Source organism: Pinus tabuliformis, chromosome 2_2 (genome assembly GCF_031772625.1).
Source record: "Pinus tabuliformis cultivar Carrire ecotype Pingquan chromosome 2_2, CPIR1, whole genome shotgun sequence".
NCBI lineage: Eukaryota > Viridiplantae > Streptophyta > Pinopsida > Pinales > Pinaceae > Pinus > Pinus tabuliformis.
The window spans coordinates 965,086,653-965,111,924 of record NC_142300.1 but is presented as its reverse complement, the minus strand read 5'-3'; the positions used below and the strand labels follow the sequence as shown (position 1 = coordinate 965,111,924).

Sequence of the window (25,272 nt, the reverse complement as noted above, 5' to 3'; positions counted from 1 at the left end):
AGTTCACCAAGAACATCAATGCTCCGATGAGTTGACGATACTCGGTAGCATTTTGTAAAACAAGTCCGACATTGCTACCGCTTAACTTCTTAAAGTCAAGCTCCATCGAGATAGTCACGAGCTTGCAGTCCACCTTACTGAATCTCTCCAATATCTTCACCACATATTTTCCTTGAGATAGGAAAATCTCCCCTGGTTTTTGCCAGACTTCTAGTCCTAGGAAATAGTGCATCAGTCCCAGGTCCTTCATCTCAAACTCAGAAGCCAACTCCCTCTTACATTTGTGAATGAGAGGGTCTGCACCTATCAGAAAGAGGTCATCAACGTACAACACCAATATGAGAGGTTTGTCATCTTCAACCTTCAAGCAAAGGTTAGGGCCAGCTTCACTCCTAGTGAATCCCAGCTTCATTAAGTAGCTATCGATCCTCTCATACCACGCTCAGGGTGCTTGTTTCAGCCCACAAGGGGGCTTTCTTCAACCTGCATATGTGAGATTCCCGCTCATGAATCTCAAATCCTTCGGGTTGTTCCACATAGAATTCCTCTTTGATCGAACCATGCAAGAACGCAGTCTTGACATCCATCTGATGTAGGTTCCATCCTTGCAAAGCAGCAAGGGCTATGATCGAGCGGATGGTGGTATATCGGGCAACAGGTGCAAATATCTCGTCATAGTCTATACCTTCCTTCTGAGAGAAGCCACGAGCGACAAAACGAGCCTTATACTTTTTAGCACTTCCATCAGCTCCATGCTTTATCTTGTAAATCCATTTCGAAGTGACCACTGCTTTGTCATGGGGTCTGGGGACCACATCCCAGACATCATTTTTCATGATGGACTCATATTCCTTAGTCATAGCATCCTTCCATACTTGATGCTTGATAACTTCTGCAAATGATGAAGGCTCATTTTGGATGATTGTGCTCATGATGGTCAAGTATCCCTGATACCTGGCCGGCTTCTTACTTTCCCGGAAAGTCCCTCTGGGTGCAAAGTGTCCTTCGGCATCATCAAGTGTCCCCTTAAGCCATGAAGGCCTCTTCCTAGAAGAGGAAGGTTCTTGCGGAGGGGGATCAATAGGATCCATAGGTTCTTCCACATCGGGCATCGTCTCATCTTCCTTTTCCTCCAGTTTCCTGGTGTCAGCTTCTCCAGATTTCCCCAATATAGGAAGATTTTCAATTTTGCTAAGAGCCATATCTTCGTCAAAAGTGACATCATGGCTAATCTCGACTTCCCTTTGACCAGCCACATAGATTCTATTGCCCTTAGTATTTTCGCTATAGCCCACGAAGATTCCTTTCTTTCCAGATGCACCCAATATATCCCTTTTCTCTTTTGGCGCATGAAAATATACAGGACTTCCAAAAATTCTAGAATGAGATATGCCAGGTTTCTTACCAATGAACATTTCTTCGGGAGTCTTGGCACCCAATGCTTGATGAGGGCATCGATTTTGAACATATACAGCGGTATTCGCAACTTCGGCCCATAGAAACTTCGGAAGCCTTTGATCATGGAGCATAGCACAGACAACTTCCACAAGCATACAATTCTTCCTTTCCGCCACACCATTCTACTCAGGAGTATATGTTGTTGTAGTCTCCCTCTTAATGCCAGCCTCTTTGCAAAAGTCATGGAACTCATTAGATTCATACTTAGTCCCATTATCAGTTCTTAAGATTTTGATCTTCTTTGCGATTTGATTCTCGATCAAGGCTTTAAAGTGATGAAACCAAGAGAACACTTCATCCTTCTTTTTCAAGAAGTATATCCGAGTCTTGTGAGAATAATCATTAGTAAAAGTGAGGTAGTATAAATATCCTCCCAAGGAGTTCACAGGCATCATACCAGATATATCTGAGTGAATCAACTGCAATATATCCGAGGTCTTGCCGTGGCTTGAGGGGAATGGTCCCCATTTGAGCTATCCTTCGGCACATCCCGGACATACACCTTCTTGCTGTACTTTGAACTCAAGCATCCCTGTCACCATTTGTCTCACATCAGGTAGAGCTTTATAACGAAGGTGAGAAAACCTCCGATGCCATAGTTCGCACTGAAGAGATGTGTCACAAGACATGACACCCAGTAGACTTCCTCTGACCTGATATAATGAATCAACTCGAAACCCAAGAGTGAAAGCATCTTTAAAATTCTTTTTCCATACACGTACCTTGCCATCAATGAAGGCCACCTTGTAGCCTTTGTCTTCCATTGCCGAAATGAACACCAGGTTCTTTTTTAGATCAGGTACATATAGGACTTCTTACAAATGAATTGTATTACCCTGATTCAATTGAAGAGTGACATTCCCTACGCCTTTCACAGGATATTTGGAGTTTTCCCCAAGAACAATTTCCAAGTTGGTCTCCTTCTCTATCAGATTAGAGAGAGCTTATTTGTAACCAGTGAAGTGCCTTGAGGCACCACTATCAATAAGCCAATTTCCCAGCGAGTCCGGGGGAGCAGTAGTGGAGAGGGCCGCTGGTAGATAATATTCATCTTGCTTATTGTTAACACCATTAGATTCATACCTGGAGTTTCTTGCCTTCTTGGAGGGTTGACCACTTCCTTGATTTCCGGCATTCCTCTTTCCTTTGCCATTGAACTTGCCATTCCTTTGATTGCCTCGGAAGTGATTTTGATCGTCGTCATGATGTGTGTCCTTTCTATCAGGGCACTCCCTCACATAGTGGCCCATTTTGTTGCAACCGTAACATCTTCCTTTTCTTCCACCCTTCGGTCCAACCTTTCCTTTAGATTTAGACCTGGAATTGTTTCTCCTTTTAGCATGAGATGAGAAAACAGAGGGATTGCCTCTAAGTGCAGGCATTTCCTGCCCTTCCATCCTTGTCTCTTCTTGAATGTATCTCGCCATCAATTCCTCAAATCCAGGAATTACATTATTGTTGAGAAGAGTGGTTCTGAATATATACCATTCAAATGGGAGCCCTCCGAGAGTTGTGATGGTCAATTCCCTGTTAGGAATGACTTCCCCAATTGATAGGAGATCATTCTTGATCTCGGTGATTCTTAAGAAGTATGCTTGCATACTCTCATCTTTGCCCTTCTTAATTTCTTTCAGCTTATTCTTAAGGAACAAAACTTGATTTGCATCATTTACTTTAAATAAACTTACCAGTCTATCGTAGATTTCTTTGGAGGTGGTCAGCGCAGAAACATAGACCACCAGGTGTTTGTTGATAGAGTCCCAGATGATCTTCTTTGCTTTGACTTCTCCCCTGGTCCACTTGTTCCTAACAACAACAGATGCATTTGATGGAGCCTCAATGATTTTGCCTCTTACATGGTCCAACACTTCCTGCTCTTTTAATGTCAGATCGAGAGATCTTCCATCCGTGATAGTCAGACTTCTCACGGAGCTTGTCTTCAACGGAGAAGTGTGATGAGGACCCCATGAAGTCTTTGAGATTGCTTCAACAGCCTTCGATGATTGTTGTTTCTCTTGCTCTTGCTTGGGCTTTGTCTTCACCTCACCTCTGATACCATGTTAATTTATGGTATGTTCTATGCTTAAAGCAGTTTACTTCGATTTCTTCTTATTAGCCGTTGTTTAGCAATCACATAAACTTAAAGTAAAATGCTGATAGAACATTAATAGATCGACAGAAAACAAGCCAAGACAAGAGACACAAGATGTGGCGGCTAGCCAAGGACAAACCCCAATGCGGGGAAACCCTTTGATCAATTCTTCTTTAATCTTCAATAGTTCAGCAGAGAGAAATAGTACAAATTCAGAAATCTGTAATTTTATGACAGTAGCAGCAAACCCTAAATCAGCAAAGTCAAATCTAGTCAAACAGCCCCAGATTGACCTCTAGTCATCCTTGAAGAACTCGATCTTCAATAGCAAACTTCGACAGCCCAAAACATCCCTTGGTCAACGGTCAAAACAACAGTCAAAGATCAGCGGTCTACGGTCAGCCCTAACCAGTGAAAGTTGGTCAACACTTTGGTCAACGTTGGTCAACGCAGCACCCAAACAGCATGCGCAGGTCAGTCCTTGGTCAACACTTCATTTAGCAGCCCAGCACTTGGTCAACGTAGCCCTAGAAAAGTCAACGTTGCCCAGAAAGTCAACGTTGCCCTAAAATCAATGAACGCTACCCTAAATAGAAAATGCGTCCTTCTTCCTTGCCCTTCTGTGTCCTCCTTCTTCCCACGTGTGAGCTTCTCTTTCTTGTGTGTAAACCCAATCAGCCAAGGAGAGAAGAGATGTGTGAGAGATGAGATGAGTGAATAATGACTCAACCTCACTTGTATTTATATGATAAGTTGGGCATGTGTGCCACACATTTAGCTGCTGGCCGACCTTGACAATTTGTCAAGTAAATACAAATAAATTCATATCTCCTTAAATACATGTCAGAATCGGATGATCGTTAGATCAATCCTACACCTCTCGACGAGAGGAATCAAGGAAAGATATGAGCCGCCATAAATAAGATGACACACATGGAGTTTGGTCCTCGTTGCCAATTTTAACAATTTTTGAAGTACATTTGTTTTTACATGCTCATTCAGTAAGGATTAATCTAGTTTTACTAATGCATCTAATGATCTCTAATTGAGTACTTCATACAAATGGATTATGAATACAAAGTGTTTTATGTCCAACGTTTTTCATTGGTTTCCTATTGTGTTTTTAGTGATTACTTGTGCAGACTTCATATTTTACATTGTTGGTATAAGTATTTGTTTTCACATTAAGATCATTTCTCTGAGCTTTAAGTTAAAAAAACCACTCACAACATATCTCAAAATAAATCATATTTTAGGTCGTCCTTTCGCCATCACATCATTTCATTTTGCATTTGCATACTAAGCTAGTTCTTGCACATTAAAATTTTACATCCAAGCATAAGCTTGGTCGATAGAAACATTAAGGGATCAAACTTAGAACAAACATTTAACTAAATTTAATCAATTTTTAATCAATGGAAAAAACCTGTGAGCAAATTTTGAAACCGACGTTTCGGACTAGCTAGGTGAGTCCATAATCAAGTCCTTGCATTTCACATAGCTTTAAGTTTTTCATTTGCGCATAAGATGTTAGATTTTGGTAGCAACTGAAGTGATCTAGCCTTGAAAATTGGTGGAGAGGCTAAGGCACATGAGTTCTAAAGAACCCAGCAACCGTTTGGTGAAATTCCACTTGGATTGTATTTTATTAAAATAATTAATATTTTTGATAGAGTTCCTAAGTCTAAACTTGGGGAAATTAAAATATTAATGGATATTAATCAAAATATGGGTGAGAATGATCAAGAAGGCGGATCAAGTCATGTTTTCATCTTAGCTGTTGATTAGAGACTTATTCTCGGTCGTTGAAAACTCAACCGGAAAAGTATAAAATGGAGGCTTAGGGTTCATTTGGAAACACATAGAGAGATTGAAGAAATCGATTTTCTGAGGTGAGAAGTTCTCAGAAGGAAAATCCATTGGGGAGATATTGCAACTGAGGGGCAAAGAGAATCCGAGAGAAGGAATTTCCAGAAAATACAGAACAGAGAGGCGAAGAGAGCTTGCAGAGAGGCAATGCAGTAGCCGGGAGAGTAGATGCAGAGGCAGTGCAGTAGCCGAGAGAGCTGACGTTGAAAAGCTACCTGTCACACAGAATCCAAAACTGTCGGAACAACCGAAACTGTCAAGAACTTCCGGAACAACTGAGAGAGCTGATGCAAAGGGAGCACAAGAGCCGGGAGCGCTGACGCATGAAAGTTGTCTGTCACGCAGAATCCAGAACTGTCGAAACAACCGAAACTGACGGAATCGCTGGAACAGTCGAGAGAGCTGACGCAGAGGGAAGAGAAGGTAACGCAGGGCTGACACAGAGCAAGCGCAGAAATAGTCGGAGTTAGCCAGTTTTGTATCAGATCAGTCAAAATTCTGTCGGGTGAAGTGAGGTAAAACACACTCAGATTTTCCGCCAATGTTTTCTCTGTAAAGGATTGCTAGATGAGCATCCTAGATTTGTATTCAGATATTTCTCTTGCATAATAATAAACCCTCATAGTTGTTGCAACCAGTTTTATCGGGGACTATTGTGTCCAAAAATAAGTGTGTCCTATTTATCTTGTTCTTTGCTCTGTTTTTTGTTTCATAAGATCAAATATTTAATTAGTGTAGGCTACCAAAATAATTTGCTTCAGTATTCAGAAGAATAACTTGATGAATGTAATTTAAAAAACAAGTAGGTGAAGTACATTCAAATTTGCGGCAATAGGGGTTCCTTCGAGTCTAGGAATTTTCACATGGTATCAGAGCATTGATTTTGAAACAGGAAGAGAAAATCCAGTGCTGCGCAGTGAGGCTGAAAGTTACACTTGGCAGAAATTTGAATCCCCTTGAAGGGATTGCGCAGTCCTTGCCGAAAGCAGATCCGAGGAAATCTCTCTCTGAGTGAGACGACAGAGAGGTATGATTTCCAGCTCGTGAGTTTGCAGACGTAGAGGGAGTGATGCAGAGCCTCAGCGCAGTGCTTGAAGGGCGCAGTTTCTGGCGGGGCAGAAATCCGCTGGAAAAGAAAGAAGACATGTAGAAGGGGAATTTTCTCCTTAGAGAATTTTCCGCCAAAAAGTTTGAATTTCTCACTTGTTGAGTAGCTGAGAAGTGCTAAGCAGTGACTAGAGGAGGTATTTCAATAGTTGGGTGAAATGGCATCACATGTGCTTAGAGATCGGGACATGTTGGAAGGTGCTTCCAACTATGTCATATGGAAAACCAAAATCTTAGCTGTTCTAGAGGAATATGATCTCGAGGCCTACGTCAAAAGTGTTGTAGTTGTTCCTCCTGACAACGATCAAAAGAAGAAATACAAGGTCGAGCGGGGGAAGGTGTAGAAGCTCATTCTCAATGGAGTTCGATATCATGTGGTCTCACACTTGCAAGGCAAGGATACAACCCAAGACATGTGGGTAGCCTTGTCTTCTCTATATGAAGGCTCTTCCAAACAGCGGAAGATGTATTTGGAGCAGAAGTTGCAACGAACTTTGATGTAGAAAGGAGAAGGGGTGAACCTTTATCTTCAATGTCTTCAATGTGAAAAATTCTAAACTAAAATTCTACTGCAGCAACTGATTTATTTCACCTACTTATTATTAATAATAATTTATTTACGAAATCCCTTCAGCAAATATTAAAATAAATTCTACTGCAGTTATCACACAATTACCTAGAGAAAAATACATGCACAAGAACCAATCACATTAACAAAGTTGTTTTTGGACAATTGTCCCCGGAAAAACCCAATGTGGTAAAACTCATGCAGCAGATGAGGGCTTTATTAATCTTCAACACCAATTGCTTTTACAATGAATGATTTTACAAAGAAACTAAAAGAAAACACCTGATACTTTCCCTTTGAGACTTTCTGACACTTTAGAGACCCTGCTCCCACTCCTACGTCACTCTGAATGGCTCTGCGTGGCCCTGAGTGGATCTGCATCCCTCTGCATCAGCCTGCGTGAGGGTTGCGTCTCTCCTATGGACTGTGTCTCTCTATGTGTTGTCTCCATCTATCCCTGCGTCACCTCCTCCTCTGTGACTGCCTGTTGTTGATGCCCTCCTCTTCCTCCACCCTGCGAATCTCCCTCTAAAATCAATCTTCTTTACTTGAGAATCGATTTTCCTAGAGATACTAAGTATCTAGCGGTGTATCTCCAAATGATCCTCAAGTCTTCTCTTATACTTTTCCTGTTGACAAATCAACGGTCGAGATTAAGTCCCTAATTAGCGGCTAAGATTAAAATGTTGAAATTTCTAAGTCTGACACGTCAGAAATTCCTACTGCATTATCTGGTTTATTATCTCCTACTTGTTCTTTCCATTAACAAGTTATTTATATATATAAATACCGAAATAAACACAAATGCAACCTCAACACATATATAGATCAGCAACTGAAATAACTAAGACAATCACACAAGGGACACCGTTATTTTTGGAAGAATCATCCCCGAAAAAACCCAATGCGGGAAAACCGGTGTAGCAGATATGAGGGTTTTCTTATTATGCAATTTTTGAATACAACTAGGGTTCCAAAAATGGTTCACCCTTCAGAGAATTTCCTTGGCAAAAGTACCTCTCCTCAGAGACAGATATTCTGGTTCATCACCCACTGGATGATTAATCCCACAACAACTACGACAGCTCCTTAGCTGGACAGCGAAAGCTACTTCAAGCTTCTCCACTGCTCTGCATCACTCTCCAAGGACTACGTCACTCTCTCAGCTCCAATCTGCCCCACGAAAATCTCCAGCGCTGCCTCTTGGCCCTGTGTCAGCTCTGCTAGCCTCTGCGTAGCTACTGCTGCCTCTGCGTCAACCTTCCCAAGCTCTGTGCTATCTCTCTGGCACTATCTTCGCCTTTCTGCTATGTATTCTCGACCTTCTACCCCTCGCTGCAACAAATCACTGATTTGATTCTCTCAGCAAACCCTACTCCAGAAATCGAACTGACTGATCAATTTGGTGTGTATCTCCAACTGACCCTCAAGCCTCCTCTTATACTTTTCTTGTTGAGTCTTCAACAGCCGAGATTGAGTCCCTAATCAATGGCTAAGATTAGATTTGGCTTGATCCTCGTCTCTTGGAACTTTATAACCCAAAATTATATTAATACACATTAATATTTTATTTTTCCTAAGTTTATACTTAGGACTCTATTGACCACTACGTGTCAACGACCCATAGCAGTACACCCCCTTTTTCGCAAAAGGGATAGTGCCTGATCGATGTGTTCCTGCCATCCAGCTATCATCATCAGCCTGAGGATCATGTTATAATGTAAACCCATTATGCATGTGTATAATGTAAATAATCTCAGCAGATCCGTGTCGTGTATGTAATTACCTAGGTAAACCTACTTTTCTGGTGACAATCTACATTCCGGGGGGTTTTTGTCTCACCAATCCAAGAATGGATAGTCAGCAGAGTTTTCCTTCAGCCTTACCCCAAAGCCGGAATGGATTTTGTCACTGGGATCCTAGGGGCGTCCTAGTGTTCTAGATCGAGTCTATGTAAAAGTGATTTGAGAATAATCCTAACCATTTGGTTACGTTATTTTATTACAAATTGCTTGGTCTACTGGATTATATTTGTGTCACAGAATTGGGTAGTCTGTGAGGGTCTTTTGCAAATGGGTTTTCCCCCTTGAGATATAAAAAATGTAAAATTCATGATGTGAAGTGTCTTGAGGGTTATAGAAAAATAATTTATCCCCTCACAGGTTAATTAATTAAACTTTTTCGCCAAAATTAATTAAAATCCTAAGCCAGAAATTTAATTAATTCTAGGTCCTATGTAAATTTAAATTCTCCGAAAGCAAAATTCGTTGGTCCTTAAAAATTAAATTTTAGAGGTCCAGGGACTAAAGTAAATTAATTATTTTGCTAAATTTTAAGTCTTTGGTCCCTGGGGTTCAGTCAAAGTCAAAATTTTGAGGAAATTAATTCAAAATTTTAATTTTTGAATTAATTAAAATTCATTTAATTGAAAATTTCGAATTTCCTTAATAATTTAAAATTTCGACGGATGAGATTGAAAGAAATTTTAATCCTCATCAACTATCGAGATTACTTTGATGAGGATCACTCGAACTAGCCGTTGGAGGATTTATCTTTAAATAGGAAGTCATTTGTCAGTCAGTTCATCAGATCTCTGGATCCTGTACTAATCTCTCAAGCTCTCTTGTAATCTTTTTATGAGCAATAAAGAAAGACTTTGGGGTTAAATTTCCGTTGGTGTTACTCTTCCTGGAAATACTATAAGATGTGTCATTCTCATGCATAGATTTCTTTTCAGCCATTGATGATAGCTTTTTGAAGAGCGATTTGAATACAGGTATCTTGCTCAGTCGCTGAGGTTTGAATGATAATTTAAGTTTTGAATATAATAGCAGGTATCTCTATTTATCTGAATTTTATTATCGTTTTCTCACTCTATGTTGATGGTTAAATTGAGTTTTGGAGGAAATCCATGATTATTAGATCATCGGGCGTTCGAGGAAGTTCTCGGCTGAACCAGCCAACTCCCGATCTGTGTTTTCTGAAGAGCCCAACTTCATTTGATCCTGGGCTTATCATAAGATATTTTTTTATGGGTGATGCATGAAGAGTTTTGAACTCAGTGCCTCCTTTAAAATTTGAAAAAAATTAATTTTTTCTGTGCTAAATCAACAGATCTGGCTGTTGAAAGCCTTAAATTATCAGATCTGGGAGCGGAGTTGCACTCACACTCCCTAGATCTGATAGATTTGCTATTTATGTACATAGATCTGTAATTATCTTTAGTTTTATGACTTGGGTTTTTTGGGTTTTAATTTTTCGGGTCATTGTACATATCGTTTGGGTGTTTCTTGTTGTACTGCAGCTACAAATCTGAAGGAAAAAACTCTGTAGAGTCTAGATCTAGGCCCTAGAAGGTAAGATCTGGATCTTTGGGATTTGTCAGACTCAATTTTTGCAGGGATTCTATCCAAAGGTTTGCAGAGGTTTGCAGTCCAAGGATTTTAAATTTAAATTTTTATTTTTAGATATGGAAATTTTGTGAGGGTTTCACTAAAAATCTTAACCAGAAATATATCATTTTAATCAAAATTTCCAGCATTAAAACATATCAGTGTGAAATTCGTTTTCTGAATGCAGTTCCTTTGTTGGCTGTTATTTTTTGGAAATTTTCGAAATTATTTTTCTTGTTTGCATTTGGGGTTTAAAAAATATCTTTTATCTGGAGAATTTATAAGGGTTTCTAGCCACCTGTCTGCTGCTTGCGGTTTCTGAGTTTGCTGTAAATTTTCGAATTTTTTTTAGAAACCCTCTATTTTTTGGCTCGCTCCAGATCCTCAAACCCTCGCTGGCAGTTATATCTGTATTTCGTTTTTCTCCTCATCCAGATTCGTGCAAACCCTCATTCTCGCTGCTATAGAAACCCTTCATCCACGTTGCCCCCAACTTTCTCGAGCTCCAAACCTGCATCTGCCAAACTCTCTTGGCCTCCTCAAGCTCTCTGCTCCTGCAGCTCCCTCTTACATCCTAAGCCATCACCTGTATGTTGCCCATCATGCTTCCTCCTCATCCGCTGGAAACCCTTGCTCGCAGCAACGCTTCACATTTTTTTAGTTTCGACTTAGGGTTTTTTTTTTATTTTATTAAGTTTGTTGTCTAAAAAAAAAAATCAGAGTTCCATTTTGGTATCCTTTTATTTTTGGTTTTAGTTTTCATTGTTCTATTTTGACTTTGATTTTATTTGTTTTAAAAAAAAAAAAAGTTAAAAAATCTAAAAACACTAAAAAATTTCTAAACATAAAAAATCATAAAAAATTAAAATTTAAAAAAATCTAAAACATTTTAAAAAATTTAAAAATCTAAAAACTTTTTTAAAAAATTAACCTTTTCACATTTTATTTTTCTTTCTTTTATTTCTGATTTAAAAAATTCAATAAATCCTAAAAAAATTTAAAAAGAATTTTAAAAATCCTAAAAATTAAAAAACATTAAAAAATTCTAAAAAAAATTTATATTTGTGACTAAGGATTTAAAATGAAATAAAGGGGTTTTCGTTTAAACATTAAAATTTTTAATGTGGCCTATGGCCCATTAAAAATTTCGATTTTTTTTAACCCATTGATTTGTTTTACTTCTTTAGTTATCGCCTAAGGAATAATTAAGATTTGAATTTGAAGTTCCTTAGTGTTATTAAATGTATTTTTCTATGGTCAAGGTGCAATAAACATTTTAAATCATATTTGGTTGTTGAAGAAAGTTAATTGAATCTAGATCTGGGTAGTTAACGAAAATCATTTTAGATCTGGAATCTTTTGCACGTTACAGTGTTGGGCGTTTATATGGATTATTTATGATTGTCATTATTCGTCACATATTGAAGATTGTTCTAGATAACTTGTTTTATTTAGTTGATGGTTAATTCAAATTAAAGGCACTGGTCTATAATTGTTTTTATCTTGTGGTTGTGTCTTAATTACATTAGCGCTTGATCTATTCATCTAAGTTAATCGCGATTCGTTTACATTCATCAAGTTGTCGATCATTAAAATCTCCTAGAGTCCGTTTTTCACAGGTTATTTCATCCATTTACCTAGGGACTACCCCCCTTGACTTGTCTAAGAGAGAGTCTAAATGGAGTGAGTAAGAATTTAAGAGTGACAGCCCTTACTCTGAGCGTTGTCGCGGTGCCTAAACACTTTGTGTGGCAACATTTTTTGGCGCCGCTGCCGACGATATTTTATTCTCGGCGTTTCAACGACATTTCGTCATCATTCTTCACCTTTCTCATCTCTCATTCGAGCCGGCAAATCCAACACTTCTTGGCATTGCCATCGGGGACAGAGTTTTTTATGTCCTTGGTTTCTTCAACATCGCTTTAATCCTCTCATATTTTTCGCCATTCATTAGCCTGTCAAGCGGCACAACATTTCCTGGCGTCATTTGATCTTTTCATCGCCCTACCTTTCGTCATCTCATTTATCGTTTCATTTGCACTTTTAGCACCTGGACATTTCAGTTCGTTTCTTGTTTGGGTGGCGACTCCACTTCTTTCATTTATTATTTCTCAGACAAAAAGTCCTCCCTTGTATCCAGTTGTTTTTTGCCTTTTGGATCCTAGAGTTAGATTCATGTTCAAATGGCGACTCCATTTCTTTCATTTCTTACAATAATTTCTACTAGAAGCTTTCTTCTTGTGGATCTCTTGATTTCCTTGTGCAGGGGTCTCTCTTTATCATCCATTTGGTCCCTCATTATTCCTTCAGGCAATTCATCATGGATGATTCGTTTACCCCATGCCATTTTACCGATTTTCACCATGATATTCCGGAAGTGGCCATTCATAAATTGTCTTTGTTCTCAGGTGGTGATTCAGTCATTGTAAGAAAGCATCTATGCAGGTTTACTCATACAATACTCAGATATTGTAGTTCTCCCCAGTATGATCATGAAGATGTTAAAATGCATCTATTTTCCTTTTCTTTAGAGGGTTATGCTTTGAATTGGTTTAATAATTGTCTTGAAGATTCTTTTGCTTCTTTACAAGACATCGTCAATGCTTTTACAAATAGATATGGTTATCAAGGTAGCTCGCCTTGTGCCCCTAAAATTATGTCGTAGAATGAAAGTGATCTTGTAAAGGATCCAACTGTCAATCAAAGATTTCAAGACAATTCTTTATATCAGAATGTGCCATCCACTTGTACCATTGCAAGACAAATCCATGAAAGTGGAAAAGCAGGAACAAGTTATCAAATCAGTGTCGACAATGAAAGGGAAAATGATAAGCAAATTATTGAAGAACTAAAGCAGTTGGTTAAAGACATGCAGTTCAGTCAAATGCAACTGGTAAAAAATATGGAACTTAATCAAGAGAAATTTGTGACTGATTACGTCAAGGATATGAGAACTTTATACACTCAACTGGAAAAATGTGATGAGGAGATGGAAATCATGAAAATTAAACACTCCGATCACGTAACCACCGTAGTAGAAAAGTGTGCTCAGAATATGGAGGATATGAGGACCGACATGCAGAAGGAAATGGAAACCATGAAAGCTAATCATGGCAGAGAAATTAATTCTATGCAAAGCAAGTTATTAACTATGGATGAAGAAATGACCATCATGAGATTCGATTATAATAATTAGTTAGCTACCATGCAAGAAAATTATAACAAAGAGATAAACTATATGCAAAACTATTTCATGGGCATGAAAGCAAAGAATGAAAAAGTAATAAAATATGTGGAAGCTAGTCAAATATGTCTTCAGAATAAGTTATTGACCATGGAAGAAAATCATGCCAAGGAGCTCAGTGCTATGAAGGTTGAACACTCTAGCCAGATGGATGCCATAACAATACAGATACAGAAATTTCAGCATCGGTCAGAGTATGAAAGAAACAAGGAGACGTCAACAGATCAGAAACCTCCTTATCTGCTGCAGCAAGCTCCATCTTATTATGAGGAGGTCATTTGTTCCATTGAAAAGTGGTTAATTGAAGGTAACCCGGATAAAATTGAAATTGATAAGAATCACGTTGACGCTCACATGGTTAATCCACCAGTCGTTGAAGATCAAGTTATAACTCATGACACTTGTGAGACTGATCCATCATTCTTGACAGCGCAGATGCAGAATGAAGAGAGATATGTCATGCATATCTTACATATTTCATCTAAAATTTTTGAAGCAGAATGTTCCACATCATTAGTGATACAACCTGCCACAAAGAAAAAGCGTAAGAGAAAGAGAATGAGAAAGCGATTTGATGCATCAAATGGTTGCGAGCAGCTTGATTTTCAGATAGGAAAAAGTCCTACCGTATGCAAAATTGGACATGGCACATCCGAGAAACAGCCGACAGATTTTCTTGAAAGCAGGCAAATGCTCAGTGTGCACTATATTGAATGCATCTGATGCCATGGGGCATCTTTGTATTGTATTTCTAACCTTATGCCCAATTATTTAAGTATTTCATTTTGTAGTTAGATTTGGTTTTTCATGTTGTTAGACTAGTTAATAAATGAAGAGCTTATATCTTTCCTGTGCTTAACATTATATGATGATTTTTTGATGGACGCTACTTTGTTTTGTTGTGTGTTGCGTGGATGCGTATTCTGGATTCTCACATTCCTCTAGTGCAACAATGTGTCCCCAAGTAAAGCCAGATGTTGACCACTATGTGTCAACGACCCATAGCAGTACACCCCCTTTTTTGCAAAAAGGATAGTGCCTAATCAATGTGTTCCAACCATCCAGCTATCATCGTCAGCCTGAAGATCATGTTATAATGTAAACCCATTATGCATGTGTATAATGTAAATAATCTCAGCAGATCCGTGTTGTGTATGTAATTACCTAGGTAAACCTACCTTTCTAGTGACGATCTACATTCTGGGAGGTTTTTTGTCTCACTGATCCATTCTTGGATGGTCGGCAGAGTTTTCCTTCAGCCTTGCCCATAGTCGGAATGGATTTTGTCACTAAGATCTTAGGGGAGTCCTAGTGTTCTAGATCGAGTCTATGTAAAAGTCAATTTGGAATAATCCTAACCATTTGGTTAGGTTATTTTATTACAAATTGCTTGGTCTATTGGATTATATTTGTGTCACAGAATTGGGTAGTCTGTGAGGGTCTTTTGCAAATGGGTTTTTCCCCTTGAGATGTAAAAAATGAAAAAGTCATGATGTAAACTGCTTTAGAAGTAAGAAAAATAATTTATCCCCTCATAGGTTAATTAATTCAATTCTCTGTCCAAAACTAATTAAAACCCTAAACGAAAAATTTAATTAATTCTAGGTCCTAGGTAAATTTAAATTCTCCGAAGGCAAAATTCGTTGGTCCTTAAAAAATTAAATTTTAAGAAGTTCAGGGACTAAAGTAAATTAATTATTTTGCTAAATTTTAAGCCTTTGGTCCCTGGAATTAAGTCAAAGTCAAAATTTTGAGGAAATTAATTCAAATATTTAATTTTTGAATTAATTAAAATTCATTTAATTGAAAATTTTGAATTTCCTCAATAATTTAAAATTTCGACGGATGAGATTAAAAGAAATTTTAATCCTCATCAACGGTCAAGATTGCTTTGACGAGGATCACTCAACTAGCCATTGGAGGATTTATCTATAAATAGGAAGTCATTTGTCAGTCAGCTCATCCGGTCTCTGGATCATGTACTAAGCTCTCAAGCTCTTTTGTAATCTTTTTATGAGCAATAAAGAAAGACTTTGGGGTTAAATTTCTACTGGTGTTACTCTTCCTGGAAATACTATAAGATGTGTCATTTTCATGCATAGATTCCTTTTTAGCCATTGATGATAGCTTTCTGGAGAGCGATTTGAGTACAGGTATCTTGCTCAGTCGCTGGGGTTTGAATGATAATTTAAGTTTTGAATATAATAGCAGGTATCTCTATTTATCTGAATTTTATTATCGTTTTTTCGCTCTATGTTGATGGTTAAATTGAGTTTTGGAGGAAATCCTTGATTATTAGATCATCGGGCGATTGGGGAAGTTCAGAGCTGAGCCAACCAACTCCCGATCCGTGTTTTCTAAAAAGCCCGGCCTAATTTGATCCTGGGCTTATCATAAGATTTCTTTTTATGGTTGATGCATGAAGGGTTTTGAGCTCAGTACCTCCTTTAAAATTTGAAAAATTTTAATTTTTTCTATGCTACATCGACAGATCTCGCTGTTGAGAGCCTCAGATTATCAGATCTGGGAGCGGAGTTGGACTCACACTCCCTAGATCTGATAGATCTGCTATTTATGTACATAGATCTGTAATTATCTTCAGTTTTATGACTTGTGTTTTCTAGGTTTTAGTTTTTCGGGTCATTGTACATATCGTTTGGGTGTTTCTTGTTGTATTGCAGCTACAGATCTGAAGGAGAAAACCATGTAGAGTCCAGATCTAGGCCCTGGAGGGTAAGATTTGGATCTCTACCGTTTGTCAGAGTCAATTTTTGCAGGGATTCTATCCAGAGGTTTGCAGAGGCTTGCAGTCCAAGGGTTTTAAATTTAAATTTTTATTTTTAGATCTGGAAATTTTGTGAGGGTTTCACTTAAAATATTAAATAGGAATATATCATTTTAATCAAAATTTCCAGCATTAAAACATATTAGTGTGAAATTCGTTTTCTGAAAGTAGTTCCTTTGCTCCCTGTCATTTTCTGGAAATTTTCAAAATTATTTTTTTTTGTCTGCATTTGGACACTAAAAAAAATCTTTATCTGGAAAATGTATAAGGGTTTATGGCCACCTGTCTGTTGCTTGCGGTTTCTGAGTTTGCTGTAAATTTTCGAAATTTTTTTAGAAACCCTCTAATTTTTGGCTCGCTCCAGATCCTCAAACCCTCGCTAGCAGCCATATCTGCATTTTGTTCTTCTCCTCATCCAGATCCGTGCAAACCCTCATTCTCGCTGCTGTCAAAACCTTTCATCCACGCTGCCCCCAGCTTTCTCGAGCTCCAAACCTGCATCTGCCAAGCTCCCTCGGCCTCCTCAAGCTCTCTGCTCCTGCAGCACCCTCTTGCATCCTAAGCCATCACCTGTACACTGCACGTCATGCTTCCTCCTCATCCACTGGAAACCCTCACTCGTAGCGACGCTTCACCTATCCTTGCAACTTTCCCCGACGAGTCTCCGTTCTCTCCACGCTATTCGTCGGGCTCACCTACAAACAACAAATAGTAAAAACATTTAGACTTTTTTTTATTTTGTATGGGTTTAATTAGGTTAGTGTATTCACCTTTTCTTTAGTTTCAACTGAGGGTTAGATAGATAGCGTTAATTTTTTTTTTTTTTATTTTAAGAAGTTTATTATCTTAATAATAAAAAATTTAAAAATTTTAAAAAAATAAAAAAAACTAAAAATCAAAGTTCCAATTTGGTCTCCTTTTATTTTTGGTTTTACTTTTCATTGTTTTATTTTGACTTTGATTTTATTTGTTTTATTAAATTAACAAAAAAAAACAACAACAACAATTAAAGAAAAAAAGTTAAAAAATCAAAAAACATTAAAAATCATAAAAAATTTAAATTTAAAAATATCCAAAAGATTTGAAAACATTTTAAAAAATCTAGAAACCTTTTTTAAAAATTAACCTTTCCATTTTATTTTTCTTTCTTTTATTTCTGATTTAAAAAATTCATTAAATCCTAAAAAACTTAAAAAATCTTAAAAATTAAAAAACATTAAAAAATTCTTTAAAAATTTAAATTTGTGACTAAAGATTTAAAATGAAATAAAGGGGTTTTTGCTTAAACATTAAAATTTTTAATGTGGCCTATGGCCCATTAAATTTTTTTATTTTTTTTAACCCATTGATTTGATTTACTTCTTTAGTTATCGCCTAATGAATAATTAAGATTTGAATTTGAAGTTCCTTAGTGTTATTAAATGTATTTTTCTATGGTCAAGGTGCAATAAACATTTTAAATCATATTTGGCTGTTGAAGAAAGTTAATTGAATCTAGATCTGGATAGTTAATAAAAATCATTTTAGATCTGGAATCTTTTGCATGTTATAGTGTTTGGTGTTTATATGGATTATTTATGATTGTCATTATTCGTCACATATTGAAGATTGTTCTGGATAACTTGTTTTATTTAGTTGATGGTTAATTCAAATTAAAGGCACTGGTCTATAATTGTTTCTATCTTTTGGTTGTGTCTTAGTTACATTAGTGCTTGATCTATTCATCTAAGTTAATCAAAATTTGTTTACATTCATCAAATTGCCCATCATTAAAATCTCCTAGAGTCTGTTTTTCATAAGTTATTTCATGCATTTACCTAAGGACTACCCCCCTTGACTTGTCTAGGAGAGAGTCTAAACAGAGTGAGTAAGGATTTAAGAGTGATAGCCCTTACTTTGAGCGTTGTCGCGGTGCCTAGACACTTTGTGCGACAACAAACCCCATTAAAAATATTAATTACTTTAATATCTCCTCATCCGGGTAGAATTTCTCCAGATGATTTCTGGGTTTTGGAAATCTCATGTGCTTTAGCCTCTCCACCAATTTTCATGGCTAGAGCACATCCAATGCTACCACAAATCAACACTCCCTCTTAGCGAAGAATGTGCTCTAATAATGCTCCATCACTGAAACATTACACTGATCCTCCGCACTGGTACCTACGTTGATGCTTGAGCTGCTGCCTCACATCATCTGCACTGTTGCTTCCTATAATGTTGCCTATGACACTACCACTGTCACTGCTACATCTGTATTGCATCTCCCTCTCAATATGTTGCCTATGTTGCCCATGTTGCCATTGCTAACTACTGCATTGCAACTTAGTTACCGAGAAGTAAGTAACTGACTTTTCCCAAATACTGACATCCTGGTCAGTCTGGAAGCCTCGAGATGTTGAAGCTACCTATGCTGCTTTCCTGTGCTCCCTCTACTACCACTGCACTGTTGCATACACCTATGTGTCTCTCGTATTGCTGTGACCTCCACTGCGCTGCCTCAGATTTCTGCACCCAAGCAATGCCTTGCTGCTACACTACACTTTGCTCCACCCAACCCCTGTCATCCTGCTACTGTCATTAAGGGCTCCCGTAGCCGATATGATTCAAGAGTTGGGCACCTCAAGGATCCTGCCCCTAGTATGTAGTCCTCCTAACTACAACTCTATGTCTCCCCACCTCTTCTCTAGAGGTGCATGAGCACTCATGGCACAATCATCATCAACCTCGACCTCTTTCTCCACCTTAGCTGGAGCTGCCTTTGATTCGAAAATCTCTCCCTTGTTTTTCTTCCTGGGACACTTGTATGCACAATGTCCCAACTCCCCATAATGGAAGCACTTAACCTTGGAGATGTCCTTCTTCTTCCTCCTTCCTTCCTGTCCCGCAGATGCTAGAGCTGCATCCTCCTCCTCTTTCTTGATTCAACCTCCCTTGCCACTACTCCCCGCCTTGGTCATCCTCCTGATCTCTTCTTGGTGAAGAGTTGCACACATCTCCTCCCAACTTGGAAGAGTAGCCCTGCCCAAAATACTCTGGACAAATGTATCCCACTCCTCAAGGACTACATTCAGGGCAATCCTAACCATAAATTCTGGATCCGATGTAGACCCCATGGAAGTGAGCTGGTCGCGAATCTCCTGCAACCTACGAAAGAATGGATCTACCTGTTCTCCCTTCTGCATCTGATATGACCGTAGCTGATTCTCCAATAGCATCTTCCTCTGCATAGAAGAGCCCTGGTATAAGGTGGCCAGGGTGTCCCACATCTCCTTTGTTGTGTTATTTTCAACAATATGTGCTATGACATGATCTTTGACCCCGTTTAGGATCATGCACTTTGCCCTCGCAATTGCATCCTCATACTTCTCGTTCTCAGCTGGTTCAATTGGGATAGCCACGGTTCTCAAGGCAAAGTCCTTGATGCGATGTCGATCCAGGACTGTCAGGATCCTTGCCTTCCAGATGATAAAGTTGGAAGCCCCATCCAACCTGTCCTGATCCCTCAGTTCGTTCACAGCCATTTCAGCTCCTCTTCTAGACTCTCTCTAAATCCCGACCCCCCTCTTGGAAATCTCCCTCTAAGTCCTGATTTCCCTTCTGGAAAACCTCTGGCCAACTGTCGAACCACTCCTCTCCAATCCTCCTAGCAACTACAACTCGAATTTGGATTCCTTGGCTAGAAATCCGTCAAGGTAGTGATTCCCTCTACCTTGGTTCCGTCTCCTTCGATACTGTTCTGCACTGACAGAAACAACACCCCACCAACTACTCAAATCACAATCTACACACAACTAACCAAGCCCCAACAACTAAAGAAATTGAGCCCTTCAGGCTCTGTGCAATCCCAGCAAAGGGTGATTCTTCTCCTCCTGGTCGAAGCGTCGATCGTTCCTGGTTGAGAAAGATGATCGGGCACTTCGTAGGTTTGATCTACCCTTCTTTGACTCTGCTCTGACCCTCCTCCTGGCTGGAAATGATGACGCAGGCTCTGCGTCACTTCCACTCTGGCTGCTTCTGCTCTAGAACAGCGTTGTCTCTCAGGACCGCTACTACTGCTGCAAATTCTTCAGATTGCTGCTGGTGCCTTCAGTGCTCCTGTGATCTACAATGCTCTGATACCATGTTGAGATTTCTAAATCTGACACGTCAGAAATTCCTACTGCATTATCTGGTTTATTATCTCCTACTTGTTCTTTCCATTAACAAGTTATTTATAAATATAAATACCGAAATAAGCACAAATGCAGCTTGAACACATATACAGATCAACAACTGAAATAATTGAGACAATCACACAAGGGACACCGTTATTTTTGGAAAATCATCCCCGGAAAAACCCAATGTGGGAAAACCGATGCAACAAATATGAGGGTCTTATTATTATGCAGTTTCTGAACACAAATAGGGTGCCAGAAATGGCTTATCCTTCAGAGAATTTCCTTGGCAGAAGCACCTCTCCTCGGAGACAGATTTTTTGGCTCATCACCCACTGGATGATCGATTCCGCAGCAACTACGGTAGCTCCTTAGCTGGACAGCGAAAGCTGCTCCAAGCTTCTTCACTGCTCTGTGTCACTCTCCAGGAACTGTGTCACCCTCTCAGCTCCAGTCTGCCCCACAAAAATCTCCAGCACTGCCTCTTGGCCCTGCATCAACTCTGCTAGCCTCTACGCAGCTACCGCTGCCACTACGTCAGCCACTTCGCTCTCTGTGTTAGCCCTCTGGCCCTCTACGTCACCCACACTGGCCTCCTTAGCCTCTACATCAGTCCCAGCTGCCTCTGCGTCAGCCTTCCCAGGCTCTGCGTTGTCTCTCTGGCACTATCTCTGCCTCTCTACTATGTATTATTGGCCTTCTTCCAAACTGCTCCTCGTTGAAACAGATCACTGGTTCGATTCTCTCAGCAAACCCCACTCCAGAAAATCAAACTGACTAATCAATTTGGTGTATCTCCAACTGACCCTCAAGCCTCCTCTTATACTTTTCCTGTTCAGTCTTCAACGGTCGAGATTAAGTCCCTAATCAACGGCTAAGATTAGATTTGGCTTGATCCTCGTCTCTTGGAACCTTCTAACCGAAAATTATATTAATACACATTAATATTTTAATTTTCCTAAGTTTATACTTAGGACACCATTAAAAATATTAATTATTTTAATGTCTCCTCATCTGTGTAGAATTTCTCCAAACGATTGTTGGGTTTTGGAGATCTCGTGTGCTTTAGCCTCTCCACCAATTTTCATGGCTAGAGCACATCCGGTGCTACCACAAATCAACATAAAACAGACCTGATCCTCATCTCTTAGAAGCTTCTCACCCTTATCTTTAATATTTTTATTTTGTTAAGTTTAGACTTAGAAACCCATTAAAAATATTACTTATTTTAATAACTCCTCATCTGAGTGGAATTTCTCAAAACGATTTCTAGGTCTTGGAGATCTCATGTGTCTTAGCCTCTCCTCCAAATATCATGGCTAGAGCACATCCGATGCTACCAAAAATGAACCCTCCCTCTTAGCGAGGAATGTGCTCTAGCAATGCTTCACAATAGAAACATCACACTGATCTTCTGCATCAGTACCTGTGGTGATGCTTGGCCTACTACCTCACATCCCTTGCACTGTTGCTTCCTGTACTGCTGCCCATGACACTACCACTACCACTGCCGCCCCTGTACTGCAGCTCCCTCTTAACATGCTGCATCATGTTGCCCAAAGAACTACCACTGCTAACTGTTGCACTGCAACTCCTGACACTTTTCCATTTATGCTACTAAAATGGATTCTTTAACATCCCCATCTTCTCCATGAAATAAACAAACTTTGTTCTTCCTAGAGCATTGGTGAGGATGTTTGCCACCTATTCCCCTGTAGGAGTGTACCTCAACTGTACTGCTCCTCGTTGAACACAGGCTCTGACAAAGTGACACCTGATATCAATGTGCTTCGACCGATGATGAAATACTGGATTCTCAAAGAGCTTGATGCAACTCTGATTATCACACACGATTCTGGTCGCTTCCTGTGAAAATTCTATCACTGCAACAACTAATTTATTTTACCTACTTATTTCCCAATAAGTTATTTATGAAAACCCTTCATTAAACATTAAAATAAATTATGCTGCAGATATCACACCATAATACAAAAACAAATACATGCACAAGAATCAAACACATCAACACAAATATTTTGGACAATTGACCCCAGAAAAACCCAATGCGAGAAAACCAGTGCAGCAGAGGAGGATTTTATTATTCAGAAATTCTTTAGTACAACTCGGTGCCAAACTAGCTTACTGATGAGCCCCAATTTTGGTACAAATTGGGCTCATTTTTGGCCTATTTTACTTGCTCAAACCATTCATTTTTATTGTTTATGCATACACTTCTTAGTTTATTCATATTGTTTGTAGGAGAAAGGATAGGCACTTTATCTACGTAGCTAATGCATTGTGATTCCAGGTTTTGGCATTAAAAGGGAGCAAAAGACAACGAAAAGGTGGCAAGGAGACAACGAGTTGGCATTGCTGACGTAAGGAGAGGTTGTCCACGGTCTTGGGGGACATTCCTCGTGATCCTCACCAAGAACTCCGAGCCCCACTCCATCCTCCCTCCGAGCTTAATACACGGCCAGCTGTTCTACAGGAACAGCAGTTCAAAACTGCTCTACAGGAAACAGCATTTATGATCATCCTACAGGATCAGCAGTTAAACTCTAGATTAAACAGCCGAGCTCCTAGAATCATGGATACTTGTTGGAGCATCGTTTTGTATAAGTATAGAGGCCTTAGCCTTGGTTAGGTTGTTGAAACTCTCGTATTACTATTGTAATTTTGGAGCACAGCTCAAGTTTCGTTCTCTTTTGTAAGCCAATTTGGCATGTTATCAGATTATGAATAAAGAAGGCCACTTTTGAGTTAGTTCTGAGTTTTCTCAATGAGCTATAGCTCTCAGGTTAGGGCCCAACCTGAGAGCCATAGACCTCCTCAGTGTTGTAATGCATTTACAATTAGTTCCAGCACTTGAGTTTGTTTAGTTTCCTATGCAATTCGGATTTCCAGCTTGTTAGTTTAATTGTTTTCATTAGCATAGATAGGACTGGTATGATGCTTTGCTTTCAGTATTCAAGTTTGATAGGTTGGTAGAATAAATCTCTTGGAGCTCCAACAAAAACAGGTTGCAAAAGGTTCACTGCCATCTCACTGATTGGGATTGGGGTATAGACCTTGATCAGCCACCAAAAAGAACAGCAGTCTTTTCACCTCCACGCAAGTTGCCACATGAACGTTTTTCATTAAGGATTTATTCATACATTCTCGACATTGATCCATACTGCACTCTCACGCATTAGTTTTATTGCTTGGTTTCCATTTTGGATTTATAGGTTTCATGGCATAATAGGTTAATGAATTCCTTGTTTTCATGCACAGGTCATTTGTTTTATTTACACTGCTTTTGCTCAAGCGATTTCCTTCATCGTTTTCTTCATCCACCTGCAAGTTCTATTCACCCTCTGTCTCACTCACTTGCCCTCCAACTCTCTCATTTCACGTACAGCTCCATCTCCTTCACTCTCGTTGATTCCACCCTTCCAAAACATCAACCCATTGCATGCACCCTTCCTTCGTCTGACTTGCCATTTCCTAAGACATCATTAGGTCCATCTCCATCTCCCTTAGCCTCCCACACCACTCCAACACTCCATCAACTCCTAAAAACCTCCACGGCCAACCATCCTGTAGACGTGCACAGCCATCCTGTAGAAAACAGAGTATCCTGTAGGATCCCCTGCAGCCTTCCTGTAGGAGGCCATTCACTTCGTTGCCGAGCTTCTGAACGTGAGGGACCTCTGTGGATGGGTGCTAAGGATCCTTAGGAACCTCTCCTAGCCTCCCCAACCTGTCCCACACTTTCCTTCCTTCTCCATCCCACCTGCACAATCAAACCCTAATTAGGCCAAGTTCACACTCATTCCACACACCTAAAGGAAAAACACAAAAACACATTTCTCATGATGCAAGTAGCTTAGACCCATGCATTTACACTTGTTAGAGGTAATGACAGCATTCGTAGGAGTTGCATTCACATTCTTTGCATTATAGAGGATAGACTAGTTAAATTAGGGTTTCATAGATTTACATGCTTTAATTTGCTTTTGGTTCAGTTTGTCAAGTAGAGTAGCCTTCCTTTGAGTTAGCTTTCGTCCATCATTGATAAAGCTTCTTCTGAGAGCCTATAGAAGTTGGCTTAAGCCCTAGCGGACTTGTGCCAGCTGACCAAGTGACAGCTGCGACAAGAGCTAGTACTTGTGCATACAGCACCGTCGCTTCCAAGTTTGTACGAACTACCGGGTTGATAAAATTAAGAGACAGGAAGCCCCAGGAGTTGTAGCATTATTGCTACAATACTGGAGCTCACCATCTTTTTGGCGCCGTTGCCGGGGAAGCGTCAGAGTATTAGCACCTGTTGCTTTTCCTCTACTTTCCTACTCTTACCTTCTGCTAAGTAGTTTGCTTCATTTCCATTCTGCAAAAGTAGCATAGACTTTCCTGCTTTCCTAGACTAATCTTTCCTGCTTTCTTAGATTAGTATTTCCTGCTTTCCTAGATTAATATTTCCTGCTTTCCTAGATTAGTATTTCCTGCTTTCCTAGATTAATATTTCCTGTTTTCCTAGATTAATATTTCCTGCTTTCCTAGATTAATATTTCCAATTCCACAAATTTCATTTGAGTAATCTAGTTAGTTGTAGATCACT

The 25,272-nt window shown here is 39.3% G+C and overlaps 1 protein-coding gene across 5 annotated transcripts in view; it reads right to left on the bottom strand.

Moving 5' to 3' along the window:
• The window catches only part of DAW1 (Transducin/WD40 repeat-like superfamily protein), a 333,355-nt gene that overhangs the window by 153,145 nt on the left and 154,938 nt on the right, over positions 1-25,272 (bottom strand). The gene's annotated exons all lie outside the window — the stretch shown is intronic.